This window comes from Ricinus communis, chromosome 1 (genome assembly GCF_019578655.1).
Source record: "Ricinus communis isolate WT05 ecotype wild-type chromosome 1, ASM1957865v1, whole genome shotgun sequence".
Lineage (NCBI taxonomy): Eukaryota > Viridiplantae > Streptophyta > Magnoliopsida > Malpighiales > Euphorbiaceae > Ricinus > Ricinus communis.
Window position 1 is genome coordinate 25,934,329 of NC_063256.1, and position 20,603 is coordinate 25,954,931.

At 34.6% G+C, this 20,603-nt stretch overlaps 1 non-coding gene and 1 pseudogene across 1 annotated transcript; one reads left to right on the top strand and one right to left on the bottom strand.

Moving 5' to 3' along the window:
- Window positions 1–20,603, top strand: part of LOC125369901 — a 120,862-nt pseudogene that overhangs the window by 29,760 nt on the left and 70,499 nt on the right.
- LOC125369058 lies at window positions 13,546–13,652 on the bottom strand. Its single transcript, XR_007214551.1, has one exon. It is a non-coding gene; the product is annotated as a small nucleolar RNA R71 (small nucleolar RNA).

Sequence of the window (20,603 nt, forward strand, 5' to 3'; positions counted from 1 at the left end):
GTATTTTAGAGACCCTAAGTCCTTCATCTCAAATATGATTGCTTGAGTTTCTACCTCTTTCTTTATGTAATCATGTCATCACTTGTAAACAATAAGCAAGGTAATATGATCATGCTCCTCTTATAAAATAGTATGATCTACCGTATTTAAAACCATACTCCTTCATTGAGTAGCTCAACTTGCCAAACCATGCCCGTAGCAATTGTTTCCAACCCATACAATACCTTTTTAGCTTGCACACCTTACTCCTCTGGTATGTGGAAATCACGGAAGAGGATCCATATACACCTCCTCTAGTCACCATGAAGAAAAGCATCTTTTTACATCAAACTAAGCGTAATGGCAGTCTAGATTGACTGCGAGATAGAATGACTCGACGGTCTTCATCTTAGCTAGGCAAAAAGTCTCTTGATAGTCAATCCCGTAGGTTTGAGGGTACCTTGCTTTGGCCAGGTCTAGCCTTACCTTTCATTTATCATTTCGACACATGTTCACTATAAAATACCCACTTGCATCCCTGTCTTTCTTTTCCGTGGCAACTTTCAACCATCTCCCAAGTAGAATTTTTTGAAGAGCTTTCATTTCCTCTTTCATAGCAACCTTCCACTTAAGATCTCCAAGGGCTTCCCGAAATTTACTAGGAATAGACGAAGAAGAGCAAAAGCTAGATGAGCCTTACAGGGCGATGATAAGAGATAAAATCAAAAATAGGATAAGTGACATTAAAAGATGACTTGGAAGAACCCAGTATCGGGGTTCTACGTTCGAGGGGATATCTCCTAGCATGATCGTGATCCATAACATATGGATTCAAAACAAGCATTTACTAATATTCCCAGGACTAGAATCTTTCTCTAAAGTTGAAGTTGTAGGAAAACATACCTCAGGGTTAATAGTAGAAGAGTCATCCGATGGCATGGTAGTATCATCAAGAGGGCACTAGATTCAGGAGAAGGCATAATAGTAGCATTATGTTTTCTTATATAACCGTTTTAAAATAACCTATTTGGTCTTTCATCCTTTTCTCCTTAAATTTAGCCTCAAACTCAATAGAACAAGTATTATCTAAAGATTCCTTATTCTCCATAATAGTTGAATTCTCCCCCTTACTCAACATCCACAACTTCTTCTCTTCTAGCCTCACCGTTCCTCTTCCTTACTCTTAATCTCTCCTGAAGAAATCATAGATCATCCAGATATATGTTGATGGATCATAAAGATGTTTTGTGCCTGGACAAAACATGGGACAAATATTTAAAGCGGAAGGAATGAGCAGGTGTGATAACATCAACCAAAGGGTTTTGAAAATTAATGATGCGAGGCATTCGATTAATAAGAAAGACACCAATCATGATAGCCTCGATCTAAAAGCTGTTTAGAACATGCGAGTAAAGCTTAAAGCCCGAGCAACCTCAAGGATATGACAATTCTTATGCTCGCTACACCATTTTGTTACGGTGTGTAGGCACAAGTTGTTTGGTGTAGGATGCCATGTTCTAGGAAGAAATTGGTATGAGACGATTTACAAACTCATGACTATTATCGAATGAAAAACTTGGACTGGTATAAAACGTGTGATAATCATTTTGTAAAATTGAGGAATCAACTGTATAACATCACTTTTAGATTTCATCAAATATACCCAGCTCACTCTAATGTAGTAATCAATAAAAGACACAAAGTATTATGGCCTGAGGCAAATGGAGTAGAAAATGGACCCCACACATCAGTATAAATATGAAAAAGGAATAGAACTCTTATTGAAACTAGTTTTGAAAGGAACATGATGGTTTTTAGCATAAATGCATTGTTCACATCTTAGACTAGAGATAGCAACATTGTGAAACAATTTAGGAAATAAATGCTCTAAATAAGAAAAAGATGGATGCCCTAAATGACAATGCCATAAAAGAATCTTTTCTCTATCAAACGACTCTCTCTCTACTTGAAAACCATAGCTAGGTTCAGATTTAAATTATATAGCCCCCTCTAAGTAAAAAAGACCTCCTCTTTTCTTACCAATGCCAATCATCATCTTAAATACGTTTGTCACGAAATACGATGAGTAGAATAAAATATTGGAGAATAATTAAGACTTTTGGTAATCTTACTAATGGAAAGAAGACTGTTAGAAAGATCAGGGGCAAGTAAGCCAGATGACATTGAGAATGTAGGAGAAATTGAGACATTCCTAACTCCTGTAATTGGCATAGAAGTCCCATTAGCAACCTGTACAGACTTAACAGGTGAAGACATTAGAGAGGCAAGTATAGAAGAATTACTAGTCATATGGTCAGTAGCCCCTGAATCAATAACCCAAGTGTTAGAAGCAGTAGAAACATATGTCAGACTAGAATTACCTTGTTGAGGAGACCATTGAGAGACATGAGAAGCAGAAGGTGGAGAAGTATCAGTAACAGCAATCTGAGCATATTTCTTATTTTTCTTCTCAGCTTGTTTAAGTTTATACCACTCCGGATAGCCATGCTTCTTCCAACAAACATCTAATGTATGCCTAGTACTATTGCAATGAGTGCAGAAGCGAGAATTGGAAGTAGTAGAATTCACAGGAATAGAAGGAGCCACCTGAGAGGTGCTCTTTTGGATCATTGGAGCTGAAGCCTCAAAATGATTTTTTGTTCCCATGGTGACTTGTCTCTGCACTTCACGATGAACTAAAGAGTAGGCTTCTTCCAAGTTTGGTAAAGGGGAGGTAGCCAAAACACGACTACTAACTTGATCCAAACTGTGATCAAGATCTGCAAGAAACATATAGATGCGATCCTCGCAATACGCTTTCTTTGTTTCTCAATATCGTGACACATGTCATGTCATTGGGCCTACAATAATTAAGCTCCATGTAAATTGAATTTAATTCATTGAAATATTCTAGGAGAGGTCGACCACCACGGGCAATTAAAATGACCTCTTCATCGATTTCATATACTTGGGAAGAGTCGGAAACATTAAGATAGTTCCTCTTAGCGCATCCCAAACTTCTTTAGATGTCCCATTGAACAAAATGCGACATCGGATTATCGATCATGGAATTAATAAGCCAAGACTTGACAAGGGCATCTTCATCTTCCCATTCATCATAGCCGGATCATCTTCTATAGGTGCAACCTTTCTTCCGGTAATATAATCCTTCTTCCCGCCAACAATATGTATCTCTAAAATCTTTGACCAAACACGATAATTAGAACCATCCAATTTAATATGGATTGGAGAAGAGGTCTCATGAATGGTCACTCGAGAGTTTCTTACTATCAGAAATCTCTTGTTAGTTTTAGTAGACATTGTAGCTAGATGACGGCTAGGGTTTGAACAAAAGAAGGCAGCGGAAAAAGTTTTCTTTTGCTCTGAGACCAAAATAATAATTACTGAAAAATACTCTTATGTTTATTCCATATATCTCAAGGTATTTATACAAGATACCTAGACCTATTTAAGGTAGTCAACTATATAGGAATAATTACAGGAAAGGTAAGTCAACTATATAGGAATAATTACAGGAAATAAATAGAGGAATATTACAACTATAATTCCTAAATAAGTATACAACTATATATGCTAAGTGAAATGAACCTATATATAAAGATGTTTCTATATAGCTTCAAAAATATTATAAGCATTGAAAAAATTATTGAAACTGTTTTCAAATAGCGTTGTCATTTTCTCTAAGTTTTAAACTTGAGCCTTGTGTCCGATGGACTTTCAGTAGTCTGCATATGTATTGAGTCGCACATGTTCATTTATATATCATAAAATTCACATGTCAAATACATCGAGTAATATATTGGTTGTTGGTCTCAGACACAGTGATGCGAGTTTAAAACAAAGAGAAAATGAAAAACTATACTAAAATTTATAGCAATTTAAATTTTATCATTTAGTAATTTCATGGTGTTAGGGTTATTTTGATGAGAGTTGTTATTTTAAATGATTATTTACGAGAAAATGATTAAATAATTGAAATTTAATTGTAGTAGTTTACACTTTTACTTTTGAATTTTAAATAAATTAAGTGTGTATTGTTAATTTATTTTAGATTTAAGGATTAAAGTGATTTTTCATGAGATAACAAAATTTGGAGGAGGAGGATATTATATGAGTTAATACTTTTTCTGTTAATAATAAATGGTTATAGCTTGATAGTGGGATAGTAGAGGATTAAAGTGAATAAAGAATTTATTTTATTAGATAATTATTTAGAATAAAGTTTAGTTTTCATTTAATAGGAGGATTAAAGTGAAAATATGGCATGGATAGTGGATATTGTAGAGACACATGTCCTCTTGTATGAGTAAGTTAGAACATACTAATTTAGTTTTAGTTAAAATCTCTTTTTATTTTTAAATTTAACATCTCAAGTAACCATTTATGTTCTAATTTTCTTTTCTCGCTATATACTCTCTATAATTTTTTTTTTCACCATCCTCTTCCTCTGATTATCACTTTGTATGTCAATGGTAAGGCTTTTTTGATTAAATCCAACTCCATAGCTCTCCTACTATTCTTTAAGCATGCTTAAGATACTAACTTCTTGTTGGCTTGAGTTGGGTTTAGTAATTTTGGGCATATGATATTATGATTGGATTGGAAATTGATGCTTGTAGGATTTGGTCGATGCTTGAAGATTGAAGCTTGAAGTACATAAGGATTGGGTTGGCACAAGCGATGTCGAAGGTCATTTAGAGTTTAAATTGGAGAACTGATGATGAGTTTGAAACTATCAACTCCAAGAGTTACATTGTTTGAGAATGATTGTTGGGCTAATTATAACTTCTTAATTTTCTTATTTTATTACTATCTCCATGATTAGGTTAGTAGCTACTTTTTAATTTTATTTAGTTGCATGAAGTGAGTAAGGGCTTTGGGTTACTTTAAATGATGATTATTGGTATCTTTGTGTTTGATTTTGTGTTTATGGATTGATTTTTGTATTGTGGCATGAGATGTTAGATTGGTGCAATGCCAAATTATGTGAACTTTAGGTTGGTCCTTCGAAGTGTCAATTTGATTGGAATTTCGGATTTTTATCTTCTGTGTGACAGTCCATTGGTTTGAGCATTATCTAGGGTTCCACAACTCCGAATGAGGCAAAATCTGAACCTATAGAAACTTTGATCCGTCCTCTAAAAATATTTATTTTGTGGAAGGCCTAATTCTGCTATTTTGGAAGTAAAATTGAGTATTAGATTTTCATGGACAATCTGACCTGAAAAATTGACATATCTACAATGTTTTATTTAGTCCTCCTTGTTCACTTTTTCAAATGGCATAAGACCAATTAGAAATGAAACTAGACTCAATGTCCTTGTGATCTGGAAAAGATGGTAGCAGTAATGCTTCCTATAATTGTTTGAGACAATTTTGAGTAGAGCCTCAGAAATCTATCATAGATGACAGTTTGTTGATTATGTGTAAATAGTAGTTTTAAATGATTAATTGCTTGAGAAAATCTATTTTTTTATGCCATGTGATTAGTATGTGATATATTTGTTGATACTTTCTGGTGGGAGCTTTGGTTTGTAATTAAAGGTTGATTTTAATATTTATTTGCTTAAGCCCTCGAATTCTATTTTAAGTTTTTCTTGAGTCAAATTTGAAAATTAATATGCCGAATTCTACGATACATGAATGGTTGATTTTTGGGTATGTTATTTCCGTCTGTAGTTTATGGGTATAAAATGGCACTTTGATCCAATGGTCGAATCTTGACTTATGGCCATTTTCTTGAGACTATTCGGAGAGAATTTTCTAAACTAGAATTAGGGATCTTCCTTGTTTCTTTAGATTGCTTTCTAGTTTGGAAAATTGCAATTACCCCTTAATTGAATGAATATCCGACAATCTTGATACAAGAATTTATGGGATTTAAGCCCTTAGTTTAAGTTGAAAGTTCGGTCCGATACATTATGAATAGATCTTTTATTATTACCTTTGGTTTTGATATCAATTTCATAATACTTTATTTAAAACCTGCCATCAACATAAAGGAAAGTGTTTTTTAGAACTTTTTATGTTAAGACTGATTTCCAGGTTGTGTCACTTATACATTCTTATATTGAATGAATATAGCAATAGAGTACACCCTCCCCTCCATGATTTATCCGATTATAGCACTTTCTTCTTTTATGATGCATTGATAAAGTTTATTTGTTATACAATTTGAAACATAGTTCTGCATCTATAAAAAAAAAGCAAAGCATAATGTTGTTGGTTTTTAACATATCATTTTAGTTCTGCATTTACCGATATTTTACTCTTCTTTTTACCTGACATCAAACATGATGAAGTGTAGCTTTTCCTGGTCATTCTCTGGGTTCTGGTTTGACTCTTACAGCTACTAAGGCAATAAATTTTATACTGAATAATTCACATTGATTTCAGATGGTGCTTCGTTGGGGTCCATTGACCAAGCCGCATTTGATTAGATGCTAATATTTTGGCACATAACCTTTTTCTAGGCTTTGCAAAGTGGATCTATTATTATCAACCATAAACTTACGGGACATTTCTATATTGTTTATTTCAAGTATTTGCCTATATGTTTAGGAACTAGGTCCTGAAGCTAGAACTCCTGTCAGGACTTCACTGATTTATGCTTATGCTGGTGGTATGGGGATCATGGAGAGTGTTCCTCTTCTTGATTATATAAATATATATACGTCTGTCTAAAATTTTAATTTCTTTCAGACTAAAATTTTAATTTCTTTCAAAAGTTCTATTCTTTTATTTTCTTCTCTTTTGCACGTCATGTCTCTTAAGCATACACCTAAGTATGTCGCGTTTAATAACCATGTTTGATCCTATATTACTTATCCTTATCTTCCGGACATTTCATTGTTCAAACAATTGAACAATATTTTGAGGACTATAATGGATGACCTAAACAACGCATTTCTTGCTTTAACACAAGATGTACATGTCCTTCCGAATTTCATGGAAACAGTGTAAATGATTAGTGAAGATAAGGCCTTTTAGGGTTATAGTGCCTAATTTTTTATTAATCATTGAGTTTAAATTCTTTATGCTACAGGTCTTCATTGCATATGCAAAGGCAAAGGGAATTATTTGTGGCATGGCACTTTACATTAGTGATAAACAATTGGCTCTTTCATACCTTACTGCCATTCAGGGTATCGCATACGGTACACACCATATTGTGGAGCATTGCAATGCTCATGGTCACAAAGTAAGAAGCATTGCTTTTAATCTTCACGCATTTTTTTCTGTAATGACATGTTTTATATTATGTTTAAATATATAATTGCATCTTATACTTTCAGTTGATTTATGTTATCATGATATTTGTTTTATAATGTAGTTATTTATAATTTCAGCTATGTGTTTCTTAGTCAGTGGAATAATGGCTATACCTTCATATGTAATTTGTTTAAACACTTCCTGTTCATTCTTGTATATCTTCTTCCCTTGTAGGTGACGTGCTGCTTGCATGTAGTGGCCTTTCAAGAAAGTGTGTTTGTTCAAGAACATGCAGATATTATTGGTACTTATCTTTATGTTGTCTTTATACTGTTCACATCTTAAAATTTTTCCCACTGATTTTAAAATTATAGTGCATTCTTTTGATCAATGGATAGCCTTTGTAAAGTTTCATTACTGCCAATGTAATTTTTTCTCATTATTCTTTTCCCAGTTTGATATAATATATGGTGAAGTCTTAATGTTCACTAGTTATTAATTATTATGAATAAACGTTGCTAGGAAAGTCTTTCAATCTTGAATTGGTGGCTTGAATAGTTCATGAAACCTCAAATTGAACCTTGTATAGTTCATACCAGTAAGGTTTTGATGTAGGACGAATTTAGAAAACCTGCTCCATGTTGATTTCTTGAAAAAATAAAGGTTAAGATTGAATTTCATATCTGATTTAGCATAAATTCTGATATGAAATAGAGGAATAGAAAAGAAAAGACAAGAAAACTTCTAAGAGTCAAGACTTAGAAGGTTTAGGATTCACACCTAAAGAAAATTAAAACACACAATCTAAACCAACAATTAGCAAGAAATATTTGTTAATAAACTTGGAAAACTCTCAATAATAATTGTTACAAGCCTAGATATTTATAAACTAAACTAATCCTACCACCACTAAATTAAGTTAAACTTTGAATTCGCACTTAAAATAAAATAAAGACTTTTAGAATAAATTTTAACTATTGTTCCAGCAAAACTAGAAATTACAGTTCCCCTTGCAAAGCTAGAAATTATGGAAATATCCTTTGGGTGTTGAAATTATAAAAATTAGACCAAAACACTAAATGTCATGATTCTTTGAATTTAATTTTTCTTGATATCAGGTTCATAGTGAGTTTCAGAGTTAGGAGAACTGTGCAGGTTGGGATTGCAACAAATTTGTCTTTTAGAACATGAATACAATTAAAGAAACATGCACTAAATTTAGTATTGTAAGACTATGATAGCTTGCTCTGACTACTTTTGAGAATAATAGTTTTTCTATTATTTTTCAGTGTTGTGTGCATGTTAACAAACTTAATACTTACTTGTTCATGACAGGTGCAGCTTGCCCTATTGTACTACCACGAGTATTAGGTGCTGTTATTCTTGGTGCTATTGCCACAACATATGCTGGTCTCAATAAGGCCATGATGACCCTGAATGCAGCCGGTTAGGGATGCATGAGCTCTTGTTTCTAAATCTTCAGGTCAATTCATAACTTTTATGACATATAACTAGGTACAAAATAATAAATGATTAGTGGAGAGGTTTTAAGTGAGTAAAAAACATAATGCACCTTTTCTTGTGCATTCTATTTTTGCCGGAATTCCTATTAGTCATTGTTTTCTCTTGGTTCATCCCATTTCCTCCACCTCCCTAAGAAAAAAATGAGAAAAATAGACAAAAAGGACTTTGAAGGAAGTGTTACTTCAATGACGTTGACCTCAATTATGGTACAAAATTTAATAGATCAGTTGTGAATAAATAAATCTAAAGGCCCTTGCTTAATATCGAGGCTTGAAGTTGATGGTAGAATTCGGCAACCCATGGCGGACTTGAAAGTTTTGGTGTTCCGTGTATTATAGAGAAGTTAAACGCCTAAATGAATTTTCACTTGCATTTTGTTTCTTATACCATATTTTAACCTTTACTGGGTCTAGTCATTTGGTTGAAGGTTTGATTACATTAATAAACCACCTTTGCATAGCCTTAAACTACATTAATTTGTTTTTCTACTCAGCACTGCCTTTACTAGTCAATATATTTTAAATAGTTATTTGTTATGTTTTATTAGTAACAACTTGCTATTTTGTTGTCAACGGTACATGGATTGGCTCCCGTTAATTTCAAAATCAATAGGAGTTGTATGTTACTATATAAAATAAAATAGGGTGCAAACTGAGAGGACTGTAGCTGCTAACCTGGGATTAAGACTTGTGCAAACTGTTCTACTCTGTCGTCATATATATATTTTTTTATTAATATCCACTTGATTCAATGTAATTAACCTAACTTTTTTCAGGTCATTCATGCATCAAAAGACCCAAAGTTGAAGTAGTATCATGATGCCAAATATCGAGTATTACAGGAGCTTTATGAGCAGCAATTATCTCAATGTGCATTAATTGCTAAAGCTTTGGAATAGGTCCTGCTGCTACTCAGGACTTGTGTAAACTTTATAAAGCTTTATGCATTAATTGCTAAAGCTTTATAAAGTTGATTGGCATTTTCACCAGGTACATAACCCAGAGATCTTACAACAGTTCAGAGCTCTAAAAATAAATGATGGTTCCGATTTTTGATTTTCTTGTCAACTTGTTATTGATTCCACCATTGGAATGGCTTCACACTTAAAGTCTCAAGGTCTTTGACCAGAAAGTTTCGAACAATCTCATGTCTTTGTGGACTAATGATTCTACGTGAATTAAATGGAGGCAGAGAGAGGTTATCTGATATCTGCAATTTGCACAATATTTAAATAAACTATATTAAGAGAAAAGAAACTATCAATGTAAACAAAAATTATGTTTGTTAAAATTATCTATAGTTGGTGTTGTTTATATGTTTAGTGACGTAGGCATCAATTTAATTATTTTTTCTCCATTTTATTAAAGTGTCGCAAAATAATTTTATTAAAAGAAATAACAAATATTTTATTTTAATATTAAATTAGTATTTTTAAGGGATATAAGAAATAATTTAAATTGTTATTTATTTGTAAAAAATTTCAAATTAAGTTATTTTAAATTAAAATTAAAAGAATAGTAAATAACATTAACTAAATAATAAAAAGGTTAATTTATTCTATTCATTTTAAAATTAAGAGTTGGTGAAAAGCTTCAAATTTGAGTTGTAAATTGAATACTAGTCTTTTAAGACTGATAGCTTGCTCTGATTACTTTTGAGAATAATAGTTTTTTGTTATTTTTTTGAGTGTTGTGCATGTTAACAAACTTAATGCTTACTTGTTCATAATTGGTGCAGGTTGCCCTATTGTACTACTACGAGAAAGCAAGCCTATTCTATTGGTTGCTACTATTCTTGGTGCTGTTGTTGCAAAAAATATGCCAATCTCTGTGAGGCGACAAGGGCCCTGAATGCAGCCAGTCAGGTATGCATGACATCTTATTTCTAAATTTTCAGTTGAATAACTTTAATGACATAATACTAGGTAAAAAACAATAAATGATTAAGACTATTTTTTCAGTAAGTGCACAATATAATGCAACTTTCTTGTTCGTTTTATTTTTGTTGGAACTCCTATTAGTCATTGTTTTCTCTTGGTCCATCCCACTCCCTCCACCTCTCTCTCTAAGGAACTAAATGAAAAAATAGACAAAATGTACTTTGAGCAAAGCATTGCTCCAATGACATTAACCTGCAAATCAATTATGCTACAAATTTTTATAAATCAGTTGTGAATGTTTTTAAATAAATCAAAAGGCCCTTGCATAAGATTGGTCCTTGAAGTTGATAGTAGAATTTGGCAACACATGTGAGTAAGTTATATGACCTTAGAGCCAAGCTGTCTTGGGATTGACTGATCGACTTCTTGAATGAAGTTCTAAGTGCCTAATACCTAGCTTGTCTAATGTAGGCAGGCTGTCTAGAGGCATCGAATTTTAAATGGACATAACATCCAAATTTGTAAGAGCAACAAAGATCAACTTGAAGCTAAGTTTGTACCGGGGTGCCCTTGGAGGCTTTATGGCAGTATCATAAAGAGAGAAAATACATTTGCAATCAAGACCTACTTTGGTCCTCATAGATGCCATAGGAAATGAAGAACAAACAAGCTACATCAATTTGGATTGTAAAATGATATGCACATAGATTTAGAAAAAACCCTAATTGGTCTATTAAGCATTTAGAGGATGATGTGCTTGAGAAGTATGTTTTAAAGTTATCAAAATAGAAACTATATAGAGCTAAGTGGAAGGCTCTTGAGATGTTGAGAGGTTATCAAAATGGAAACTATACAGAGCTAAGTGGAAGGCTCTTGAGATGTTGAGAGGTTCAATACATGATCATACTAGTCTTAGATCATACTAGGCAGAATTAATAAGAGTGGACAAAGAATGGAGGTTTGACTTTCTATTGGTAAATGATAGTGTATTTAGAGGATTTTTTTGGATTCGAGTGCACTAAAGAAGGGTTTTTGAAGGGGTGTAGACCAATAATAGGATTTCATGGGTGTTTTCTTAAAAATTTCTTGGTGGGACCTTTTATGTGCTACTTCAAAGGATGACAATAATCGGATGTTTCCTATTGTTTGGGCGGTAGTAGAATCTAAAGATAAATTTTTTAGGAGTGGTTTTAAAGATTTTATTTAAAGAGCTCAACATCACAATTGGCCTTGGTTGGGACCAACAAAGGTATATCAATCCTTTACTCTATAATTTTTCTTATAGTTAGCTTACTTGTAATGTGGGCTACTAGTACATGTTAATGTGTATACAACGGTGATAAATTCCATTAGGAACCTTACACCGTATCTTTGAATACAATAACTGCCAAGCATGTGTCGCAATTGAAAAATGAGTACAAGGGTCGACCACTAAAGAACATATTTTAGAGGGCTGTAAGAAGCACTAATGAAGCCTCATTGAATGCAGTACTGGATGAGCTTGATAAGCATCATACTACACATGTTTTCATTCCCGATTGTTCACATTTTTATGCATGATTATCCCATTTTATGCTAGAATCACTGTCTTTTATTTCCCTTTTCGTTTTAGGTCATTTCGAAGGACACCATCGAATCGAGGGAAATACGTGTGATTCTGGAGCAAAATCCATCAAATTGGGGCGAGAACAAGCACCTCGAGGGTTGAGCACGGCCTGGACTCCGGCCGTGCTGAATTATCGGAGGCTATCCCCAATTGTGCCATTTCAAACACGACTTGGTAGCCACCACGGCCTCCGGCGACTGTGGTGGATCGGCCGCCAGGCACGGCCTGTGGTGGCTCGGCCTGCAGACTCCACAGTTGTACGGCTGGACTCGTGCGTCTGAATCATCCTGACTGGACTCGGCGTCTGAATCAACTATATAGGCGATTTTGAATTCTAATTGAAGAGGACGATTTTTGGACTCAATTCCAAGACACACACTTAATCAAATATTTCCTATACCTCAATTGTAGACCTGGGAGATCAATTTTCATCAATTGAAGAGGGGATTCCACTTATTCCAACATCGAATTGAAGATCAAGACAAACTTTGGGAGCATTCAAGAGGCAACTAGGGTTTGAGATTTTAAATTTGCAAATTTAGGGTTTCTCATTCAGCTTGAAAGAGAAGGGTGTACATACCTTTAATTTGTTTTTCCTTATTTTGTTCTTTAATTGCTTTGACTATGAACATGAGCGTACTAGATCTTTTGAATCCATTAGGGTTCACCTTTGTTGATGGATTATGCTTAATTGTTAGTTTTTTATAATTATCATTCTTACAATCTTCTTGCTATTCAGTAGTAAAAGTTTGATGCAGTTAATTTGAGACGTTGGATTAATTGTTTATTAGGTTGTTTCTTGATATTGAGAAATGCTTGTTACAACTGGATTTTGAATAGTAAGGACTGGTAGTTAACACTTAGAGATGAGGTTGATTTACTCGCCGGATTAAGAACTAACAACTCTTAATAGTCTTAAATCATACTTAATGCTAATTTGTAGTAATCTGATAGGAAGAGATTCCATTAGATTAGTGCAGGTTTAGGAATCCGGTAAGCTCGAGAGAGGAACCGGGATTCAATTCAGGATTTAGGCACGGGTAAACAAGATCGGCAATCCAACCAGATGATCCAACAAAGCGTGCAGTTTGGAGGATTGCCCAGCGAGGACCCCAATGCACATATCTCCAACTTTTTGGAGATTTGTGACACATTCAAAATAAATGGAACAACCGATGATGCCATTCGGCTGAGATTGTTTCCATTTTCCTTGAAGGACAGAGCAAAGAGATGGCTGCAATCTCTTTCACAACAGACGATCACTACCTGGAAGGCGTTAGCCGAAAAATTTTTATATAAGTATTTTCCTCCCGCTAAAACTGCTAAACTTAGAAATGACATATCCTCTTTTGTGCAGTTTGATGATGAAAGCATGTACGATGCATGGGAGAGATTTAAAGATCTTTTGAGATGCTGCCCACATCACGGATTGCCGGTGTGGATGCAGTTCGGACCTTCTACAATGGGTTGAACCTTGCAACGAGGCGGATGGTGGATGTTGCGGCGGGTGAAGCGCTAAGCGATGGGCGGCGGGCTCGAGAACTTGATAGAGGAAATGGCCATGAACAACTATCGGTGGCAATCCTCTAGGAGCCGACCAGGAAGATAGGGAGTGGTCAACCAAGTGGACTCTACAACCTTGGCGAGCTCAAGTGGAGCTTCTAGCCAAGAAGATCGACCAACTCCGATCAGCGGGAGGTATGTTTGCTTCATCCTCTACTACTTTTCCATCTAATTCGCTATGTCGTCTGATATTGAACAGGTTAATTATATGGGGAATGCCCCAAGGCGTGAACGATCCTTACAATACATACAACCCCGGGTGGCGCAATCATCCCAACTTTAGTTGGAGGAACAATAACACTCGGGGTCCACTGGTTTTCGAGACTGCAGACACACAAGCTCCTCCTCTACCAGAAAAGAAGTCAAATTTAGAGGAGCTTATGATGAAGTTTGTGACGTCTACGGAGATGAGGTTCCAGCAAACTGATAGTGCACTTAGGAACTAGCAGGCCTCGATTCAGAACTTGGAGACCCAAATTGGCCAAATCTCTAAGATGTTGTCTGAGAGGCAGCAAGGAGCGCTCCCGAGCACCACTGAGTCTAACCCGAGGGAGCACGTGAACGCCATCACTTTGCGTTCAGGTAAGTTAGTTTTAGCTCCTTCTAAGCCTGTTTTTTATGACGCCACTATTGATGTGCAGGTTAAGGCAAGCAGTAAGGTTAGGGAACCTGAGGGACAAAAGGTGAAATCAATTCCAGTTAGGGAATATCAACCTAAGATTCCTTATCCTGCTAGAGATAAACAAGCAGAGGCGAAAGAGCAGTTCAGTAAGTTTTTAGATATTTTTAGACAACTGCATATTAACTTGCCTTTTATTGATGCATTGGAGCGGATGTCAAGTATGCTAAGTTCTTAAAGGACATACTTAGCGGAAAAGGAAGTTGGAGGAGGTCGCCTATGTTCGACAATGAGGAGTGCTCGGTGTTTGAGCAAGTTTCGAGAAACGTCACGATCCAGGAGTTTCACTATTCCTTGCACTTCAGGTAATTTATATGTTCATGATGCATTAGGCTGATTTGGGGGCTAGCATAAATGTCATGCCCACTAGTTTGTTCAATAAGCTAGGTTTGGGAGGCAAAATCCACTAGGATGTGCATACAATTACTGACCAATTACATTAAGCTTCCTAGGGGAATTGTGGAAAATGTGCTAGTTAAGGTAGATAAGTTCATATTTCCTGTGGACTTTGTGGTTTTGGATATGGACAATGAGCATGGTGTACCATTAATTTTGGGAGACCTTTCCTTGCCACGGTAGAGCTAAAATAGGCGTATTTGAGGGGAAGTTAGAACTTAATGTAGGGACAATTGTGTCACTTTTAGTTTACCCTCATTTGATAGTTCTTCCACCGACCATGTTCATGCCATTTGTTGTATTGATGGAATTGATCTTGCATGTAATACACAACCACAAGATGTACAAATGGATGATGCTATACATGTTTCTTCCCTACTAGTATGTGTTATTCATCCGAAAAAATAACTTGTATCAATATGAGACTTTGTCTTTGTGATAGACCCGAGAAGGGTAGTTGCAAGTTTGTTTTGACAGATCACTTAGCCGAATTCGGAGTGGATGAATGGACATCCCAAATCGGTCCAGAGAGCACCTCCTTGGACATCTACCCACATCGGACCTTTTCATTACGCTTATATGCCTCGAACCCCAACTTACATTGAGCCTACCTTCTTAATTTGCCCGCGATGCAGGAATGCTGATCCAGAGTCCAACTAGACGACTCGAACAAAAAGAAGCGCCTTTGGGAGGCATTCCCGAATCTATTTTTGCTTTCTGAATTTTTGGACATTTATTTTATTTTATTTTATGTAGTCATTTGCAGTTAGATATTTCAGTCTGTTTTTAGTAAGTTTGATTTTGAGGAGATGCTATCTTATTGAACCTTTTACTAGATGTTGCTTGGAATGTGTTTATTCTTGAATTTTGCAGGAGTTAGCCTACTTGATGCTCGTACGTAATTTTGAGGACTAACATATTTTGAAGTGTTAAAGTACACATCAAGGGCAGTATCTAGTAGACTTTCTAGTTTTTATCTCTTTTTGTCGTCTTATTTTTCTCTTAGTTTTCTAATTTCTTTTATGGACTCCCATAATTAGCTTCATTTTACATATTGTATTCCTTTTATTTTGGAGTGCCTACCTTGTTCACACTGAGGACAGTGTCTTTCACAAGTGTGGGGTAGGTACCGTAGATTTGTCGTGCACCGATTTTATCTTTCTTTGTTTTTATCTTGTTTTAATATCCCTTATTGATTGAGTCCATTCATTATTACTGTCCTTATCTTGAGTTTTGTTTTAATCGAGTAGTTAATGATTTTCTCCTTTGAATGGATTCCCTTATAGCTTTTATCGAACCTTGTTGGAAGAAGGCAATGAACGAATCTCTTAATTACAATCCAGCCAGGTAAAACTGGTATTTTTTCTTAAATTCTTCCATTTTACTTTATCTTAGATATAGAACACTGTTAATATTGTTGCTTATTATTGTGATTTACTGTTTAAACTTTGGTTTGAGAATTCATGCAATTTTAACCCACTCAAATGGTGAGATTTTGAGCCAATTGGTGCATCACTATTATGCTCCCTTTTCTTTCATTAGTTACAGAATCTCTATTTCTAGAACTTGCTTTACGATATCTGTTGAGATTACATGAATTGTCAATAATCGTGAGATGATTTGGGCACTTAGGATTTACATAATTTGGCCAAAAAGCCTAACCCTATTTTTCCCTTAGTGAACCAATTTTGAGCCTTAGCCATTCCTTTCGTGACAATAATAACAGTGACACTCATCTCATCACTTCTATTCATTTGACCATTCTTTCTACCATTGTTGCTGGAAATTATATAAGTTATGCTGCATTTTACTTTGGATCAATCTGCATTCATATATTTCACTAAGTTGCTAGATTTTTCAGAAATGCTCCCTTCAATTATTGTATGTGTCAATAACCAACAACTCCTACATAAGCTGTTGTAATATATATACATAGTATATATATTTATATATAAAAAAAAACAAAAAAAAAGAAAAAAAAAAGAAAAAAAAAAGTAGAAAGTATTAATTTAGTTCATTTCGAGCATCATCTTATTTTTAGAGCAACTTAGTGTTCATTTTGGTACAGCACTTGATCCTTCATTACTTTCTTGCATTACTTGCTTAACTTCCAGCAACTTGTAGCCTACTTTTCATATTTATACGTACCTTACCTTAACCCCATTACAACCTGGCTCAAGACCCTTTGATCATGATTATTGATTATTTCGTAGTAGCGGAGATTGAATCCATAAGCAAGCCTATGGTAAGCACTTTTTCTGTATTTTTGCGTTGAGAGCTTGGCGATCTTCTTTCACCTATATACACTTGTGTGTTTTGAGTGATATCTTGTGAGGCATGATTCTCAATTTCTTAATTTAGATGGTTTATCATTTTAACTTTAGCAACTTTATTAAGTTTGCTCTTTCTCTTAAGGATTTAGTGATTTGGGGATTTTGGGAAAAATCATTACGGAGTTTTGAAATTTGTTTTGAGCTAACCTCCTGCAATGCAGTTGATTGAGTTATTTGATATCTTTTAAGGAGTGAGTTGTAAATTGCTTGAGGACAAGCAAAAGTTTAAGTATGGGGTAATTTGATAAGCATCATACTACACATGTTTTCATGCCCGATTGTTCACATTTTTATGCATGATTATCCCGTTTTATGCTAGAATCACCTGTCTTTTGTTTCCCTTTTCGTTTCAGGTCATTTTCGAAGGACACCATCAGTAATCGAGGGAAATACGTGTGATTACAGAGCAAAATCCATCAAATTGGACGAGAACAAGCACCCCGAGGGTTGAGCACGGCCTGGACTCCGGCCGTGCTGAATTATCAAGAGGCTATCCCCAATTGTGCCATTTCGGCCACGACTTAGTAGCCACCACGGCCTCCCGGCGGCTGTGGTGGATCAGCACCGCCTTGGGCACGGCCTATGGTGGCTCGGCTATGAGACTCCACAGTTGACGGCTGGACTCGGCCGTCTTGAATCAACTATATAGCGATTTTGAATTCTAATTGAAGAGGATGATTTTGGACTCAATTCCAAGACACACACTTAATCAAATATTTCCTATACCTCAATTGTAGACCTGGGAGATCAATTTTCATCAATTGAAAAGGGGATTCCACTTATTCCAACATCGAATTGAAGATCAAGACAAACTTTGGGAGCATTCAAGAGGCAACTAGGGTTTGAGATTTTAAATTTGCAAATTTAGGGTTTCTCATTCAGCTTGAAAGAGAAGGGTGTACATACCTTTAATTTGTTTTTCCTTATTTCGTTCTTTAATTGCTTTGACTATGAACATGAGCAGCTAGATCTTTTGAATCCATTAGGGTTCACCTTTGTTGATGGATTATGCTTAATTGTTAGTTTTTTATAATTATCATTCTTGCAATCTTCTTGCTATTCAGTAATAAAAGTTTGATGCAATTAATTTGAGACGTTAGATTAATTGTTTATTAGGTTGTTTCTTGATATTGAGAAATGCTTGTTACAACTGGATTTTGAATAGTAAGGACTGGTAGTTAACACTTAGAGATGAGGTTGATTTACTCGCCGGATTAAGAACTAACAACTCTTAATAGTCTTAAATCATACTTAATGCTAATTTGTAGTAATCTGATAGGAAGAGATTCCATTAGGTTAGTGCAGGTTTAGGAATCCGGTAAGCTCGAGAGAGGAACCGGGATTCAATTCAGGATTTAGGCACGGGTAAATAAGATCGGCAATCCATAAAATTCATCTTTAGAATTCCATCACTTAGGCTCCCTTTTGGATTTATTTCTCTCTTTACAATTGTCTTTTAATTGTCCATTGTTGTCCTTCATTTACTTAATTGCACTCATAACCATTAGCTGGTATGTTAGAACTTTCACACCCTATTTCAGACTAGATAACATAGCAAGCAGTAGTAACTCTAGGTTCACCAGATCTCCAGGGATACGACCTTGATACTCACTAGTGCTAGGCTGCATCGGTAGGTTCACTGCCTTAGGTGTAGGTTGCATAAAGAGCCCATCAGAGCTAAATGCTGAAAATGAATCTGCTTACCTAAATTTCCTAGAAAGAGATCCTAGCAAGTTTTGTAAGTCATTAATGGTTATTTTCTTAGTGTATTCTCTTCCTTTAGCTTTGATATCCACTGTATTTTAAACTATGCTAATACTTTATGCCTTTGATGATTCAAATTTAGTGCTTGACCAGAACTTTTGCAGGAAGAAATTAACTTAACTATCGATTAAAATCCACCTGCCAAAGGCCCCGAGCAAGGATGGACTTCCAACGGCTTTTTTTACCAAAAGTACTAAAATATCATTAGGGATAGTATTGTTTCAGCTTGCTTGGGAGTTCTTAATAAAGGAAAAAGCATGGGAGATATAAACTCGACTTTAATCAAGCTCATTCCAAAAGTCAAATATTTGGAAAGTGTTGAGGACTTTAGGCAAATAAGCTTGTGCATAGTTCGCATCGGATTATCTCTAAAGCTTTTGCTAATGGATTTTTACGAATAGTTGCTGAAGCTATCTTCGAAAACCAAAGTGCCTTTCTCCTTAGTAGACTAATTAGAGATAATGCAATTATTGGCTTTGAGTGCAAACATGCTTCGAAGCACTGGAACAGGAAGATGAAGGTTATCATGAGCTGAAGCTGGACATGTCCAAAGTGTATGATCGTGTCGAATGATCTTTATCGAATGTATGATGTTTAAACTTGATTTTTAAGTTTCTTGAAGTGATAAAATCTTGAGGTGCATTTCTTCAGTCAATTATTCTTTCTTGATTAATGGAGAGGTGAAGGGTCATCTAACCCTTTCAAAGTGGAGCCCCACTCTCCTCAGCCTGGCCTTCAAGTTATCGAGTTTCAATCTTAAGCTAAGCCTCCTGCTTTTCATGAAATATTCGCGGCCAGGCCGGACTCCGAAACTAGATCAATAAAAAAATGAAATTAAAATTCTTCAAATTCAAAACCAAACTCAAACTTCTTAAAACCTGAGAGGACTGGTTTCTTTTCAGTTGGAATCAGAATCGACAGTTTTGATTCAAACCCGTAGAAATATTATTTATAAACTTTTATTATATAATTATATAATTTATTTATTATTTCTCTCTAGAATTACTCTCTAGAATTATTGATTCTCTATTTTTTTATTTCTTTATAACATCTCTTTATAATTATTTATTATCTAGAATTATCTCTCTAATAATTATTATCTCTTTCTAGAATTACTACATAGTATATATATATATACTATGTACATAATTATAGCTAAAATACTGTTTCTTACAATTAGAAATTATTTTATAACTAATTAAGAAAATTAACTTATTAGTTAATATAATATTAAAATATAACTACTACTTTCAAGAATTAAAATTATTTAACTCTATCAGAAATTCATTTATTGTAATCTTTTTATTTATAATATTTTAGAGTCCTATCTCTATACAAATTGCATTTCTATACCACTACTATGTATTATGTTTCCTATTAAATTAGATCTAATATGTAAAAAAATTATATCTATATACCACTATTATTTATTATCTATTTTATTAAATTATATTTAATTAGTAAAAGACCAAATTGATATATCTCACTAATCATAAGGCCATTTTTATAAATTTACATGTCTCCTTTTTCACACACACACACATATATACATCTTTTTTTATCACAATGGACATTAAAAAAATATAAGATATATAAATTTTATTGTAACGGACATTTAAAAGTATATAATATATATTAAATTTTTTT